Below are 14,117 nucleotides of genomic sequence, written 5' to 3'. Positions count from 1 at the left end.
GCAATGCAAAGCACAAAGTTAAGAAACATGCTCTTACAAATTATTGTTTCTCAAAGTTCTTTTCCAAAGAGTTAATAGTGTCAAACCTCACATTCACTGTGTATTTGGCAAATACTTGAGGATATAAATGTCATTAATTCAATTGAGAAAATTTGTGTCTGCTGAATACACACCAAAATTTCTTTTTTTTTATTTGCACTTTCCTTTCTTTTCTTCTTTCTTTTTTTTTAACATTTTATTGAATCACCATGAGATAGTTGCAAGCTTTCATGTTTGGGTTACAATTACACAACGATCACACACCCATCCCTTGACGAGTGCACATTCCCCACCACCAATATCACTGGTATACCCCACCTCCCATCCTCCCCCTGCCTCCATGACAGAAAATATTCCCTATACTCTCTCTCTACTTTTGGGCATTATGGTTTGCAATACAGAAACTGAGAGGTTATCATGTTTGGTCCATTATCTACTTTCAGCATATATCTCCCATCCTGACTGATTCCTCCAGCCATCATTTTCTTAGTGATCCCTTCTCTATTCCATACGCTTTCTCCCCTCCACTTATGAGGCAGGCTTCAACTATGGAGAATCTTCCTGGCCCTTGTAGCTACTGTCCTTGGGTGTCAGCCTCATGTGATGTTATTTTATATTCTACAAATAAGTACAGTCCTTCTATGTCTGTCCCTCTCTTTCTGACTTAATTCACTTAGCATCATACTCTCCATGTCTATCCATTTATAAGCAAATTTCATGACTTCATGTCTCCTAACAGCTGCATACTTCTCCATTGTGTAGATATACCAAAGTTTCTTTAACTAGTCATCTGTTCTAGGGCACTTAGGTTGTTTCCAGATTTTAGCTATTATGAACAGGGCTGCAATGAACATATAAGTACAGATGTCATTTCTACTGTGCTTTTTGCACCCTCAAGATATATTCCCAGAAATGGAATTGTGGATTCGTATGGAAGCTCAATTTCTAGATTTTGAAGGATTGTCCATATTGTTTTCTAGAAAGGCTAGACCAGTCAGCATTCCCATCAACAGTGAGCATTCATTTTTCCCCACATCCATGACAGCACTAGTTGCTTTTGTTCTTTTGAATGTGTGCCAGTCTCTGTTATGTGAGATGATATTTCATTGTTGTTTTTATTTGCATCTCCCTGATGGCTAGTGATGCGGAGCATTTTTTCATGTGCCTTTTGGCCATTTGTATTTTTTTTTTTGAGGAAGCTTCTGTTCATTTCTCCTCCCCATTTTTTTTATGGGGTTGGAGGTTTTTTCCTTATACAATTCTACTAGTGTCTTGTATATCCTGGATATTAATCCCTTAACAGATGGGTATTGGGTAAATATTCTTTCTCATTCTGTGGGCTCTTTCTGTATTTTGGTCACTGTTTCTTTTGAAGTGCAGAAGCTTCTTAGTTTGATGTAGTCCCATTTGTTTATGTTTGCTTCCATTTGCATAGTCAGTGGTGTTTCATCCTTAAAGATGTTTTTAGCTTCAATGTCATGAAGAGTTTTGCCTACATTTTCCTCTATGTAGTTTATGGATTCATGTCTGATATTGAGATCTTTAATCCACTTTGATCTTTTTTTTTACACACCAAAATTTCAAAAGCTCCTTGTATATAGTACTTCTTTATAACCAACAATAATATGCAGGAATTCCTTTTATCTCCTTAGGTAGAAGGCTAGGTTTTAGTGTTCTTTATCATATGACAACAGTATACAATCATTTCATAAATGACTTTCACATAGTGAACAACCCAAACACGCATGATCACCTTGGACATTTTATGAGATATTAGTGTTTGACTAGAGAAATAAGACAGTGGACAGTATGCTTTCTTTGCATGAGTTAGACCCAAGATTCAATTCCAGTACCCCATATGTTCCCCTAAGACTCATGAAGAGTCACCCCTTGAATTCAGAGCAAGGTGTCAAATATGAGCATTACTTGGTATGGCCAAACCCCTTAACACTCTGGCATTACGAGAAAGAAAGGAAGGAAGAAGAGAAGAGAAAGAAGAAAAGAAAGAAAGAAAGAAAGAAAGAAAGAAAGAAAGAAAGAAAGAAAGAAAGAAAGAAAGAAAGAAAGAAAGAAAGAAAGAAAGAAAGAAAGAAAGGAGGGAGGGAGGAAAAAAGGAAGGAAGGAAGGAAGGAAGGAAGGAAGGAAGGAAGGAAGGAAGGAAGGAAGGAAGGAAGGAAGGAAGGAAGGAAGGAAGGAAGGAAGGAAGGAAGGAAGGAAGGAAGGAAGGAAAAGACAGAAAGAGAGAGTGAGGAAAAGGCAGAAGACAGTGGAAGGATATGAGGCTAGGAATAGTTTCTGGTCTTGCCTAACCATGCACAATTTTTCAGTGACAGGGGTTGGAATTTCTTTCTAATTAAATGCATTGCCCTTCTAATAATGTGAGATTCTGTTAACAATGTTAAGAAGAAAATGGAGGCTGGTTTTAACAAAGGACACTCTTTCTTTCTTTCTTTCTTTCTTTCTTTCTTTCTTTCTTTCTTTCTTTCTTCTTCTTTCTTTCTTTCTTTCTTTCTTTTCTTTCTTTCTCTCTTTCTTTGTTTTTCCATTCTCTCTCTTTAATTTTTTTCTTCTCTCTAGTGCTCCAAGCAGTGCAAAGAAGGCCAGGGATTATGTGGTGCTAGGTGTCAAGCCAGAATCAGTGTTATGCAAAGCAGGTGCCTTAACCCATGTACTGTCTCTCTGGTCCTCTCCTCCTTCTTGGCACGGGAACATGTTTGTAATGGCTGAGCCCCAGTAATTATCAGTAGACAGAGAGAGGAAAAAAGTTCTCATATCAGAGACATCAACCCTAAAATCCTTATGCATTTATGCATTGGAACCAAGGTTGAGTTACCACTCCACTGTAACATTCTAATTATGCACAACTCGATATACAAGCACAGGAACAAAGAATTGCAGCAAACTCTATAGCCTCTACACTGTTTTTATTACCAACAGCTAAACCTGTTCCTCATTGGTGTTTCTATCTGCACCTGTACTGCTTAGAAATAGGGTCAGAGCAGTGGTCACCTTGTAAAGAAAATCCTTGTCTCTACACAGGTCAGAAAACAGGACATAGCAGGCATTTCATCAGCTAGCTCCTGGGGGAGCTGGCCATGAAAGGAGAAACTGATTGCATGGCACAGGTGAGCCTTTGTTGAGTTGTTCTAACATAGATAAATAGGAACACTGATATTGTTAAAGGCTTGGTGAAGTAACTATCATTCCAGAAACTTATTGAGCAATAACCAAGGCAAAGTAGCTGTATTTTAATTAAAGACTCAGAACAATCAAAGACAATCAGGATCTTCTTTCCCTGGAGCACAGACAACTCTCAATGGCTCTCAGCTGCAAGTCTGAAAACTCATAGTGGGGACAGGAACAGACATGCATGGAGAGGAGTGGCTGTCCCAAACAGGCCAGGACAGGTGTACCCTCAGGGCCTACCCCAATTCTTCCATAATACTTTTGTGCTGTGCTTCTCAGTCCCCTTGTCTTATACCCTGACCTGACATATTCCATTCTTCTGGAACTTGCTCACTCAGCACACTCAACCAAGACCCTTTGACCTGATTCAAGAAATAGATGAGCAAATCTAACTATACATGAGTCCTTTGCCAGAGTGACAAATGATCAGTAGACTGTTGTTAGTGTGACTCTACACAGATACCTGGAAAACCCACATCTTGTCACTGATCCTCAGTTTACTAAACTGGAAAATAGGGATAATATTTTCTTTCTCTATTTATATCATTTCTAGGATCAAGTGAGACGATAATAAAGGAATTATAATCCATATAAACTTCAACACAAAGATTTTTGGATTGGTGTATTTCTTCCTAAATTAGTACTATATAAGGACTAAACACATCTTTTTAGAGGGTTTGAAGATAGCTCTTTGTGTGTTTAGAATGACTGATGCCAACACTACAATGTTAGAGAACTCTGGGTCACGTGAAGTAATACAGTACAGTGCCTTCATTTTTACATATGGGGAAACTGAGGCTAAAGGGAGCCAAGACCTGTCCTAGGACACATCTCCTGACAGACGGGAAGAGCTTAGTTTCCTTCTGAGAGCCTGATCTCAGTGCTGGGCACTGGTCATGCATAAATAAGACATCATGCCCTTCCCTAAATACGCAGTCCTCGTGCCATCATGCCATCGTCCAGGTCAGTCATCTTGGCAGAGAAGGGGATTGTGTCTGTAAAATCAAGCACTATTTTAAATCAACAAATGTGGTGTTAAAATATTTAAAAGAGGATAAAAATTCAAGGAAAGAACAGTGAATGGACCAGACTCTTGCCTATGATGATAAATATGACTTTAATATAGTCTTGGTAAAACAAAGCATGTATGGTTAGAATTTAGAAAGCCAGAATGATGAAGATAGTATCTTGAAAGCAGGGAGAGAGACAGACAAATAGACAGACAGACAGACAGAGACAGACATAGACAAAGACAGAGAGAGCACTCCAAGACAGGACTCTAAACCAACATGTGACAGAAGACGACCTATTTTGTGGTGCTGAAAAAGATGCCTAAGAGAAAGAGGCCATCAAGGGCTGTACGGGATGAGGGAACAGACCAGCAGGCCCTGGCCGGCTAATGACTAACTGCATTCAAGTTTCAAGAGTAAGGAAAGAGACTGATAGTGGGCTTTGATCTAAATTGAGGTAGGTTAGGGAAGGTCAGAAAAGTGAGCTGATGGAGGGAGCCAAAGGGTGGGGCCACTGAGTCACTGATATGGATGGGACCAGAACAGAAAAACACTGTAGAGAATGATGTGACTCTGGTAGTGATGCAGCCCTGGTAGCCATGTAGGGAGGATGTTCAGAATCACTGTATCACTGTCATCCCATTGCGCATCAATTTGTTTAAGCAGGCACCAATAACATCTTTATTGTGAGACTTGTTGTTACTGTTTTTGGCATATCGAATACGCCAGGTTAGCTTGCTGGGCTCTCCAAGAGGGGCAGAGGAACTTCATAACCATAAAAATTTATTTTAAATTCATGGAAATAAGATGTTAGACTTATGTCTATAGATGCAGTGGATCTCTGAAACAAACTGAAAGCTGCATTTTACGGTAGCACTGTTGTCCTGCTGTTCATCAATTTGCTCAAATGGTCACCAGTAACATCTCCATTGTGAGACTTGTTGTTACTGTCTTTGGCATATCTGATACACCACTTTGTTGCTTGCCAGGCTCTGCTGTGTGGGCAGGATATTTTCAGTAGCTTGCTGGGCTCTCCAAGAGGAACGGAGGAATTGAACCCGTGCCGGCCGCGTGCAAGGCAAACGCCCTACCTGCTGTGCTATCTCTCCAGTTCACATTTTACTATCTCTTCCTAATGTCTCTCCTGCTATACTTAAAATTTGTGTTCTCAGTTGCCAAATTTATAGTGAAGAAGTTACGTTGCAGATGCTGCTGCAGAGAACAGGCAACGATAAGAGTTCCCTTTCCCATATTTAAATAAAAGTCATACCCTGCGATGCTGGATTGGGAGTATAGGTGAGCCTGACCTGCCTCTTCTGGCCTGTGTGTTGGGGGCTAGTAGGGCACCGGGACACACCTGGTGTTTTGCACTGAGACTACCCTCAGTGGTACAGAGTCGGGAGGATCCTATGGTGCGGGGGATCAAACTCAAAGACTTTTATGCGCTCTGACTGTGTTTTACCACTTTATCTCTCTGAACGGCAGAGCTCATTTCCTTATGCCCAAAATTTGCAAACCAATTTAGAGGATATTAAACCATGGATCTTAGTGAGCCATCTTCTCGATGGATATTCTTGGTTTTTCTCAATGAGCAATAGAATTGGGGTGATGGGAACTTATACAATTCCCTACATTCTTAACAAGGAACTGAACTGTTCTACCATATACTCTCAACTATGGATCCTGTGTATGAGGCCAGAGTGCATAATCAAGGAAGTCCTGAATCTTTAGGATGATGGTAGAGGTATAAGTGAACTTCTATTGACTTGAAGCAGTTTGTCTTCTGTCACTAAAGCAATTCTAATCAGGCAGGAGGCAAGAAAATAAATGTTACATGTACTACATTGGCAAGGGTATTCCAAAGAGCAAATAAATCTTGAGACTTGGTACCTTTGGGAGAAAGGTTACCTGTTAAACAAACCCTGAGAGATGAGGCATATATTGAAAGGTAAAACTTCAACTATGGCTCCTGTTCATGCACACTTTATTTATTTTTATGCTATTTATTTATTCTGAGTATTATGCATTTCAAATATGTATTCTACCACTGAACTACATCCCTGCCTATCATACACACTTATTTTCTCATCTATTTTAAAGCAGTTTGCATCTTAATAAGCAACCATTATGGTTCAGTCACTTTAACTTCCCTGAATTTCTGTTCTGACTATAATGGCTATGGCATTTACTTGTTTTAACATAGTAGTTGATATAATATCAGAATAATTGAGAGGGCTTACTATTGTGTGTGTGTATACACACACACACATACATATATAGCTTATAGCACTATGCTCTAGAAACTGGATTTAATAAACAACATATTTAAAATAGTCACTTTCATAAAAATGTTTTTCTGGGATGTTTATTTCTGTTGGAGCTTCTCATGTGTGGCACAAGGGCCCCGTGGACCACTCCCAGCAATTCTCAGCCAATCAAGCTGGTTATGGACCAAAGGATGCTAGAACCCATGGATGAAGAGCTACTCAGGCTTGTGTTTCCAGAAACTATGAGGGTCGTCCTGGCAGTTCTCAGGGTCCTCTAGGACCATTGGGTGATGTTCAAAAGACCATTCGGTGTTAAGGCTTGAATCTGGGTCAAGTGGTTGCAAAGTTATGATCTAACCTTTGGGCTATCTTTTCAGGTCCCCCAAAGTTCAATATTGAATAAAATTTCTTAGATTATTTTTGTTCCCTGTATCTCTCCTAAATCAGGAATGGTATTGATTTTTATATTTCTTAGTTATTTGTCTTTGAACTGTAAAACTAGTAGTTGTTACCAACTTTCTGAAGAATTACTATCTACTTAATCTGGTCAATACTAAATAAAATGATGACTATAAGACCCTTAGCTGGACATCAGAGTGAAGTATATTCAAATTTTACATTTGTCTATATAGGCCTAATTATAAATCCATAATCTGTTCAAATTTCAGTTTTTCAAAATATTAGATGTAGAAGGAAAAATTATACCTTTAATTGAAGATAACTACACCAATAACAGTAATGATGAAATCAAAGACATAACAAAAGAAAGTGAGTAAATTGTGGAACTATTGCATAAGATACTGTTTCTTTGAAGTGGTCAAAATGTTCACTCCAATTCAATGTTCATTGTAAATATTTAATAAAAGACTTGAATGAATGAATGCAGAATTAATCAGAAGATCTTATAAGTGGGTAGATATTGGGTGCAGCCATCTAAGGTGAGATTATGTCCCTCACTAAGTTATTAGCTATCCTGCTTATCTGAACAGAAATGTATTTATTGTCCTCCAGAACTAGAACCTTATTTTTACCAAGCATACTAAGATATGTATATTTAGTCTAAATGTATGTGATTTTCTTGACAACTGTCTAGCTACCCACTCCAAAATAACAATCTATTGGGTACATAAAACCCAATTTATGTGTTAGGTATTACACAATACAGTGGAATAAGGTAGAAAATTGCAAAATTCACTTTGTAAATAAGAAGACAGATAATGTTAAAAAGAACAAGAAAATGCTATTATCACATAAACTCTTTTAAAAAGGAAATATTTTTTTGGAAGTAGCAGTTCTAATAATTCATTCCTAACATTGGCAATAACTTTTACTTTCTGTCAAATTTCCAATAATGTAATCACTGTAAGTCTATAGTTTTATCCAGCTAGCATTAATTTACATAACTATTGGTCAATATCTCAAAACTGAGAGGTGTTTGTAAAACTATTTATATTATTGGAGAAACTTTAAAAGTTTGTAGTTGCTGACCAATTGTTCTCACATTAACTCTTAGATCACTTACTTGAATTTATCCTAAGTATAAAGCTTAAATTGCTATTTTGCAGATTAGCAACCTTTACTTCATGTTCGCACATTCAAAAGTATTTAAGTGACTTCTTCATTTTCTTTTTTGTCATAATGGATAAAAACTCTTCATCATAATATAAAATCAGTGACAGGAATGGAGAACACATTGCAGTTGTAGGACAGAGTCTGTAACATCACTGAGAGTATGAAGAAAGCATGTGTCTATACTAGAATGGAACACTATTCAGCAACATTTGAATTTTAATGAGTCAATACAGCATAGAGGCCATACATAACACTTTGTATGTGTATCAGGGGTGTTGGCTATGACAGGGGCACACAGGAGGTGAAGGAGAATGGTGGAGGAGCACCAAGTCTGTCCCTTCCTGATGTTAGCTTTATTGAGACTGTGAATGCCACGTTGAGATCCTAAACAGAGAGCTAGTTTGTGCTTGGCCAGAGATGTCCTCAGCAGTGTCATGGAGTAGATGACCTAGGAATGGAATTTAAGACAGATCTGTCTTGGAACAACACCTGTGAGGTTTCAAAGCAGAAACATGGGTAGAGAGAAATTGGCAGCTGGGGAGCTGTGGGGGAATTCACCTGAGCAGCACTAATCCTGAAATAGCCTTAAGGTTTTCTTTGTGATGATAGAGAACTGGTTCTTGGCTGTCCTGCAATGAGCAGAAATTAATGTGAATGATCCTTCTCCCGGCCTCCTCATGGAATGATTTTGAACAAGACAGCTTTTCTCAATGAAGGGCAAAATCTAGAGAGGGACTTCTGAACGCCAACACCAGCACACAAAAGGAGGGGAACTGGTATTAAACTCTGAAGCAAGGACTTTGAAGGAGTACTTCCCACATAGTTATGACATCATTTATAGAAAAAGGTAAATAACGGGATTTAATGTGCTCACCATTAGTAGTCCTAGTATCTATTATTTATTGAATATCTTATGTCATCTACCCACTATAAAAACCCATCAGTGGATTTCAATTAATTGTTAAATTTTTATTATTGTCATTTCATTGTAGAATTGTATGTTTCAGAAGTGAATCATTATAAACTATCATCTCTATATACAATAAAAATTTCAACACTGAAAATGTATTTCTATCTTTTACCATACAATGAAAGAGCCTGACAAGCTCCCCTTGGCATATTAGATATGCCAAATGCAGTAACAATAACAGTCTCGTTTCCCTGATCCTGAAAAGAGCCTCCAATTGTTGGGAGAGATAATTAAGCAGAGGCTGCTAAAATCTCAGGGCTGGGACAAATGGAAATGTTACTGGCTCCCACTCCAGGAAATTGTTGAACAATGGGATGACAGTGACAGTGATACAGTGATACCATACAACTTATCCCTTTTGTATGATCTGGCTATACTTTTTCCTTCTTGTGACCTGGACTTTTATCTTGGAGTTCTAAAATTTTATTTTCATCTCATTTAGTTATTTTGTTATTTTATTTTTCTATGAGCAAGCCATGTTTTTGTCTATATTGCACTAACATACTATCCTCGAGATCCTTCCTTGCCATTTGAAATGACAGTAATTTACTTTTTATAGTAGTTTTTCTTTTTTCTTTTTTATGCTTTTTGTGTCACACCTGGTGATGCACAGGGGTCACTCCTGGCTTTGCACTCAGGAATTACCCCTGACAGTGCTCAGGGGACCATATGGGATACTGGGAATCAAACACGGGTTGGCCACAAGCAAGACAAATGCCCTACCCACTGTGCTATTGCTCCAGACCGTATAATAGTTTTTCATTGTGCATATAGTATGTCTTCTTAGTCTAGTTATAAACACTGGTTACTTCCTCTTCTTGATTATAGTAAATGTTTCACTGAACATGGGAATGCACATATCTCTTCAAATTAGTAGTTTTGCATTCTGCAGGTAAACACTCAGAAATAGAATAACTAGATTATCTATAATTCTCATTTTCAATCTTTTGAGAAAACTCCACGGGGATTTCAGTAAGTATACTTCCAATTTATATTCTCACCAACAATGAGCAATAGTTCCTTTCTCTCCACGTTTTTCCCAACATTTTGTCATTTATTGGTTTTTACTTATGACATTTTAATAAGAAAAGAAAAATCTTCAGTCTTCCATTGATGTCCTACACATGGTCTCCACGTACACCAACAGCCTCTTTTCCCTCATGGAAACCTTCTCACTATGTATCTAAATGCTACTCTCACACACTCCCTGTTTCTGAGTAGAATATTGTTCTCCTCTCTGTGCCCACTGAACTCCTATTATTCCACATGACAGCACTAGTTTAAAACAAATACTGCAGTGCTTTGCGTGTGGGAAACCCAGGTCCAGTCCCCAGCACCATGTGATCCCTTGTACAGTGCTCTTGGAGAAACCTCTAAGAACCATTGGGTGTGACTTCCTAAACAAGCAAAAATACCTTACATAACTAATATACTAAAAATGATGCTGAAAATTTTGTGCATTGTGAATGGCCAAACTTCCTTGATCTCATGTCTGCAAGTGTCTCCTTCAACTTGTTATGGAAGGGATTTCCTACTGATCTATAAAATTATCAAATTAAAACCCTTATATTCTCGTACTTTAATCTTTGGGAGCATGCATACAATTCAAATAAAGTGCTCAATTTTTGCAAGGATAAATTGGAGTGTTGTGTAACAAATTAATTCAATGACATGAGAAATGCAAAAGAAAAATTGATTTTAATTTTAGAGGAATAATTTTCCATTGAAGCAATAGCACAGTGGGTAGGGCATTTGCTTTGCACATGGCTGAACCTGATGACTCGATTCCTCTGTGTCTCTCGGAGAGCCCGGCAAGCTACCGAGAGTATCCTGCCTAGAAGGCAGAACCTGGCAAGCTCCCCATGGCATATTCGATATGCCAAAAACAGTAACAACAAGTCTCACAATGGACATGTTACTGGTGCCCATTTGAGCAAGTTAATGAACAACAGGATGACAGTGATACAGTGCTACAGATGGATAATGTTGAAGAAAATATGCCTTTGTCCCCTTCGGCTCTCCAAGCGACACCATGTTGGTAGGCCTTACACAAGGGCCTTACGAAAGGCGGCAAAAAGGAGCCTAGGAGAAAGTGGTTGATCCATTTTCTAAGAAAGAATGGTATGACGTGAAAGTACCTGCAATGTTTAATATAAGAAATATTGGGAAACACATGACACTACAACCAAAGCAACCAAAATTGCATCCAATGGCCTCATGTGACACGTATTCAAAGTGAGCCTTACTGATCTGCAGAAGAATTAAGTTACTTTTAGGAAATTCAAGCTTATTATGCAGGATATTCAGGTTAAAACCTGCTGGACAAACTTCCATGGCATGGACCAAACCCATGACAAAATGTGTTCAAAGGGCATGATCAAACAATGTCAGTTTGACATGGTCAAACAATGTCAGAGCATGTTTAAGCCTCCTGTTGATGTCAAGACTACTGATGATTGTTTGCTTCGTCTATTCTGTGTTTATTTCACTAAGAAGTGCAATAATCAAATTAGAAAAAAGATGATAGAGATCATGACTCGAGAGGTGCAGATAAATGACTTAAAGGAGGTGGTTAATAAATTGATTCCAGATAGCATTGGGAAAGACATAGAAAAGTATTGCCAGTCTTTTGATCTACTCCAGGATGTCTTTCTTAGAAAAGTAAAAATGCTGAAAAAAACCTAAGTTTGAATTTGGAAAACTCATGGAGCTTCATGGTGAAGGTAGCAGTTCTGGAAAAACTTCTGGGGATGAGACAGGCACTAAAGTTGAAGAGGCTGATGGGTATGAACCACCAGTCCAAGAATCTGTTTAAAATTCAGATGTTCATTGGTAACAAATGAAAGTTTTATTTCTGCTGGTGTAAAAAAAGAAGAAAAAAAGAAAATATGCCTTTGTGATATCCAAGTACTATATCTGACCTGTGTCCAAATATAGGTATGGGACTGGATAAACATATTCAATGGTCATGAGAACTTAGTACAGAATCCTGCAAGTTATCAAGCAAGAAGATAAAATCTCACAGAGAAGATTGAATGCTGGAGATTTGACCGTGTCCTCCAAACCTCAGGTTGTAGCTCCAATGCCAATACTACTGAATGTGGTGAAATTTGGATGTAGGATCTATAATGTTGTTATACTTTAAAATTCATATAAGTTAAAGTACAAATGCAATCTGGCAATTGTAATTGTAATTGGTGCCCCATAATAAAAAGGATTTTTGACACACAGAGAGAATGCGCACAAATGGAAGGACCCAATTAGATCTCTTCTGCAAGACAAGGGAAAAAGAGAAAACTTAGGTCTCTATGCAGTTCACATGTTGATCTTTACCTTTCAGTCTTCAGAAATGTGGAAAATAAATTTCTGCTGTTGAAACTCCCAGTTTTTCTAAGTTCTAAGACCTGGGCATCGAGTGTTAAGGAACCCTGGAGGAATGATTCTTTAATAAATTAGAATGACCAGCATTCTAACATTGCTAAAGAACTGAAAATCTTCCATTCTGTTAACAATAAGTTTCATTTTCTTGTGATAAAATTTCCAGAGAATTAATGATAAACAATTTACCACACTTGGAAAATGAAGCCAACTCTGGAGGAGATGTTCCAGTGCACAGAAGAGATAAGACAAGACTGTCATTTAAACCTATGTGGGGCTATTAAAAATCCTTTTTGCTGAGATAATGCAAGAGATCTAGTTATGGATGGGATTGGAGATACACAGTCTCCAAGTAGACAATGGATATTCCTGAGAAAGAACAACTTCTCAAAAACAGGCAGAAAGGCAAATGGATGAACAAAACAGGCAATCAATGGGAGGCAGAAGGAAAGGAGTATGGGGATCTAGAGAATCTTAAAGTGAGGTGTCAGACAGAGTCAGAGAGTTAAGGTCATCTTAGCTGAAGAATTCAATTTCTTTTATGAAGTCCCAGGGATTCCATTTGTTTATAGAGGTTGCTGCTGATAAAGTTAAGATGGAGGAAACATCAGCAGTGCGTATTTCAACGCACAAAAATGCACATATCAAGGGCTGGACGATAGTATAGCTGGTAGGGTACTTGACTTCCAGATGACCAACCCCTTGCCTTCAATTCTGGGCACCACATATTTTCTTCTGAGCTCCACCAAGAGTGGTGGCTGAGCAAAGAGACAACACTGCCAGGTGGATCAAAATACAATAAAATTTTTTAGTACATATGAATAAAATAATTGTTTTTGATACCAACAGCATCCAATTAACTATAATTAATTATGTACCAGATAATATTACAAAGGCTTAATTCATAGCCTACAGGTCAGGGTATCAGTTCAGCAGTGGAACACTTGCTTTTCATGTGTGAGTCCCCTGGGTTTGGGTCCTGACACTAATCCTGAAACAAATAAATCAATATCTTATTTTATTTAATTTGCCAAGTAAATGAATGGGATCAGCTTATTTTAATTTTTCAGATTTTAAAATAAATTAAAATACTAGAAATATAGTGTAAAGATGGAGGTGTAAGTCTTTTTAATTTCCGGCACCATTTGGTCCTCTGAGTATTGCTGGGTGCAGCACTAGTGGCTATTTCTTTTTATTTTTTTTTATTATTTAAATTTTATTGAATCACTGCAAGATAGTTACAAGCTTTCACGTTTGGGTTACAATGTCACAATGACCAAACACCCATCCCTCCACCAGTGCACATTCCCTACCACCAATATCCCCGGTATACACCCCCATTCCCCCTGCCTCCATGGCAGACAATATTCTCCATACTCTCTCTCTACTTTTGGGCATTATGGCTTGCAACACAGACACTGACAGTTTTGGTCAATTATCTAATTTTTGCACACATCTCCCATCCCTACTGACTCCTCCAGCCACCATTTTCTTAGTGATCCCTTCTCTATTCCATCCGCCTTCTCCCTTCCGCTCATGAAGGAGTCTTTCAGCTATGGGGCAATCCCCCTGGCCCTTGAATCTACTGCCCTTGGGTGTCAGCCTCATGTAATGTTATTCTATATTCCACAAATGAGTGCAGTCCTTATATGTTTGTCTCTCTCTTTCTGACTTATTTCACTTAGCATAACACTC

General features: G+C 38.2%; 1 pseudogene; it reads left to right on the top strand.

The window, feature by feature from the left end:
- LOC101544045 (40S ribosomal protein S3a-like) overlaps window positions 1–11,859 on the top strand; it is a 67,227-nt pseudogene extending 55,368 nt beyond the window's left edge.
- The last annotated feature ends 2,258 nt before the right edge of the window (window positions 11,860–14,117 follow it).

The sequence above is a fragment of the Sorex araneus genome, chromosome X (genome assembly GCF_027595985.1).
Source record: "Sorex araneus isolate mSorAra2 chromosome X, mSorAra2.pri, whole genome shotgun sequence".
In the NCBI taxonomy this organism is placed as follows: domain Eukaryota; kingdom Metazoa; phylum Chordata; class Mammalia; order Eulipotyphla; family Soricidae; genus Sorex; species Sorex araneus.
Note: the sequence above shows the minus strand (reverse complement) of the source record. Positions and strands in the feature narration are given on the sequence as shown.